Source organism: Parambassis ranga, unplaced genomic scaffold (genome assembly GCF_900634625.1).
Source record: "Parambassis ranga unplaced genomic scaffold, fParRan2.1 scaffold_127_arrow_ctg1, whole genome shotgun sequence".
Taxonomy (NCBI): Eukaryota; Metazoa; Chordata; class Actinopteri; family Ambassidae; genus Parambassis; species Parambassis ranga.
The window spans coordinates 10,001-14,196 of NW_021144705.1; the positions used below are offsets into that span (position 1 = coordinate 10,001).

At 41.8% G+C, this 4,196-nt stretch overlaps 1 pseudogene; it reads right to left on the reverse strand.

The window, feature by feature from the left end:
- LOC114429390 (maternal embryonic leucine zipper kinase-like) overlaps nt 1-3,846 on the reverse strand; it is a 5,468-nt pseudogene extending 1,622 nt beyond the window's left edge.
- Nucleotides 3,847-4,196: the final 350 nt, after the last annotated feature.

Genomic DNA, 4,196 nt, shown 5'->3' on the forward strand with positions numbered 1-4,196 from the left:
AGAGACGTCAATATGACAAATAATTTAAGCCTTTAATGACTCTCTTTCACATTAGTGTCCTCCATTTACAGATAGGTGAATAGAATTAGCCTCCTGATTATAACCTCACCTTTGAGTTGACAGTGATAAGTGTGAGTGAATCTGAGTGTGTGTCCATTTTCTGACATAATGACAGCTAAATCACAGAAATATGAGTGGCTTTGGGATAAAAAAAAATGGCCAAATAAAATGAGTTTATTACCAGAAGACAATTTACTTGCAAATGTGTGGCATGTGGATGTGGCACTTGTGATTATGAGAGCTGCATGAGACTGTGAGTGTGGGATAGATAAAGGAAAGAGGGGGGGGGGTGGAGAGGGGCAGTTGCAAATCTAATCTAATAGGGACGGTACTTCAAGCCCTTGTTGGAACAACAAACAATTACAGTATTCAAATAAACTGTACTAGTCCTGAAGCTCTGCATTATCTGTAACCAGGAAATTATTCCTACCTTTGGGTGTGACCGCTGTGGGTTTGGTTCCATTTTGATTTTCTTGGATAGCAGTATTCTCCTTGTTTTCACTGGTTCGTTCTTGGTCCCTCTCCTTCTTCTCCTGGCGGTGTGGGTGTCGTTTTCCGCCCCCTCTCTGGGGTTGGGCTGTAAGCACACCTTTTTTCCACTGATGGAGATGCCAGCCTCTTTAGGAATCCAACATGAGAAAAGTGGTATGAGTACATTACTCTTGACAGAATCATGCTGAATGTGTGGTCTGTCTGAACAGCACATCAGCTGGACACCAAATTCATTCTCTCTACAACATTTAGTCACTGTATGGGGAATGACTGTCATCTTTAAAGACAGGTAAATGGTTATAGACCAAGAGAAGCTGTCTTGCAGAAGCATTAGCCAAGGTTTACCATGGCAGCTCCCTCCCCTTTTGCCTTTGCTTGTGAACAATCAAATACCACAAAATAAGGGTCTTCTTAGCAGCATCATAGCATAATGTTAGAATACCAAAGAGACTGTCTGACAATCAGGTCTCCCAACCACCCTTCCTCCTTCTGCTTCCTGCTTTTGTTTCAACTTTCACATACCATGTCTTTGTTTGTTCTTTCATCTGGATGACCTCTGACCCCCTGGGGTGTATGCTGTGAGACTGAAACCCAAGGGCAATCATCAATGTAATCTGAGCAAAGGTCCATAGAATCCACAATTACAGCATCTTCATCCTCGCTGAACTGAAATGCGTCTCTTGTCTGAAAATGAACACAAGAAAAAAGGTCCACAACAACATTAGGTGCAGAGAATCAGTACAAGAAGAACATCCACCTGGCAGTAGCCCTAAATATGTGGAGTATATTGGAGTGGTCCAGAGTCTGACCTGTAGTCCCTGGTGCAGCGGAGAGCAGGAGGAATCATAGACAGCTGGTTGAGGACACAGGCGGACAGGCTTTCCCCTCTGCTTCTTTGACAGCAGCAGCAGGTAGGTGGCTGTGGTGTGGTCATAACGCCACTGTGGGAGGGGAGATGTTTTAAAATCCATCAGAAACCATGCAAAAAAATGCACACAGATCTCTTAAACAGATTTACAGTGTAGTGAATTCACACACCTCCCTCACAAGCGCTGTGGTGCTCTCATCTCGATCGCTTCATGTTCACTGCCATCTCAGTGATACAGTCTTCATCTATGTGACCAAGCTACAAAAAAAAGACCAGGACTATCCATTAAAGACCCAAGAGGGACACTTCTAGTTTTATGTCAACACACGAAAACAACAATTTCCAACAAATAATATTGTTGAGTATATAATACAAGGATGTTATTGTTTCAGTAAAAAACCTCGAAATCGACGAATCTTTGATTTGAAACCAAAAGAAACAAGCTACCAAAGAGAACACATATCGAAAGCAAAAGCTGTTTAAGTGTTTGTAATTGTGTGGTTTAAATGTTTGCTAATGCATGCTGTTATAGATGATCCTCTTGTGTCTTTACCAGCTGCCTGCTGTACCATTCCACAGGGCTGTTGTGGTCTTTCATCACCCAGGGATGATCCAGTAGCTGTCTAACAGTCACACGACGCTTGGGGTCCACCTACAGGACACACACAGACACTGCAATTCAACATGTACACTGTGTCTAAAACTATAATACAAGAACAGTTCAGAAACTGATTATTTATGTGAGATAGATATTAATATTGTAAATTCCCAAAACAGACTACTGTGCTTTACTACAGATAAAGATATTAAGTGTACATTGTAAAAGAGGATGGCTCTGTTTCTTTGAAGAAGGACCTTTTTTCCTTGATGTCAGATAGGGTTTTCCTACAGGGAACTGACACCACACTGAATCAAACCGTCAAACTCCATTGACAAAAACAGTTTAGTTAACAGATCTGAATTCCCCCAATGTTAGTTGCCTACAGTAAACAAGCACTTCCTGTGTTCTGCAAGGTGAAATGGACACATCAATAAATGGCAAGTTGGGCAATGATAATATCCCCATTATAGCAATCAATTAGTGAGTGACAGAGATTTTTTTTTCCACTGGACCTTTTTTCAGTTGGCTATTTTCTATATTTTATGTTCTTTCAACATCTGTAGATGATGCATGTAGGAATATGGACAAGAACCCCATTCTACCTTGCTTGTGTCAAAAAAGGATAAGGTCAAGATAAAACACAAATAAAACAGCAAACAAACTGACTGAAATGTACCTGCATCATCTGGTTGAGGAGAAGGACGCTCCCTGGAGAGAGCCAGTGTGGGTTGTCATATTTTCCCCTCTGAAAAAAAATATCCACGTCACAAACACTTCAGGAAAAACAAACAATATTCCGGCACTAGCTTAGACTGTAAGACAAAACAACGACTGTCGGTCATGGCCACAAATTATTTAGCAGCACCTCCATAACTTCAACCAATATGCTGGACACACAGCAGAGCTCTACTGTAATCTTCCTGTAGAGGACTACACAGTTATCATCGTCAAAGGGCAGGTCTCCACAGAGCAGAGAGAACAGCAGCACTCCCATACTCCATACATCAGCCTGGAGGTTACACATTACACAGCAGTATTTCAGCTTCAAGCTCAGTTGTACCGAGTCATGCACCAGTGAATAAGATCAAGAAACCAAGAAGAGGCAGACGCAGCAGAGCAGGCAGGTAATAATTGATCTTTTTTAGTGGAGATCCTGAATGTAAACACAAAGGTTTCTACATGTTAACATTCAACAGTATGCATGTCCTACCTCTGAACCAATATAAGCTCTGCCCTGGATGAGCTCAGGTGCAACGTATGCGGGGGTCCCACAACATGTCATCAGCTCATAACCCAAACCTCCCTGAGAAAGAGGAAACGTGATATGTAGACCAGTATGTGACAGTTTTACCTTAAAGATCAGACTTTTTCATCTGATGATGTACCTTAGGTTTGGCACACAAGCCGAAGTCAATGAGCTTCAAGTTATGATCCTCATCAATCAATATGTTTTCCTAAGATTCAGAGACACAAACATTAGAATCAAGTGTAGTCAAACCCAGACAAACATTTTGTGGTATCTGGCTGTATGATGAGGACTTTTACTGGTTTTAGGTCTCTGTGTGCGTATCCTTGGCTGTGTACGTAGGCCATGGCAGACACAATCTGTCTGAAAAACACCCTGGTGTCCTCTTCCGACAGACGGTCCTTTGCTATGATATAGTCAAACAAATCTCCACCTGGGCAGTGCTACAAAGAAGGCAAATATATGAACATAAGATTGTTTTATTCAGAGTCACACATCATCTCTGTCTGTTCGACCTTTACCTCCAGCACCATGAATATCTGGGTGGAGGTCTCTATGACCTGGTACAGCCGACAGATGTGCTGATGACTCAGGTTCTCATGGCTTCAATCTCCAGCTTCACACGAGGCAAGTCATCCTGTAGAGTTAGAAAGTGAAGGTGCTTTCAACATCGGTTAAATGTGATGTAAACACAGCCGTGTTTATTTTTTTGTTTTGTACATTTTCAAATGGTCCTGCAGCTTGAGGTCATGGTTTGTGTAAGTTTTGTGTTGTACACTTCAGTCAGACTCACCCCGAGATCTTTTATTAATGATTTTAATGGCAACCTTCTCTCCTGTCAAGATGTGACGACCCAACTTGACTTTAGCAAAGCCTCCTAAATAAAACACAGCGTCCTTTAACACACAATAGAAATGACACGAAACGAC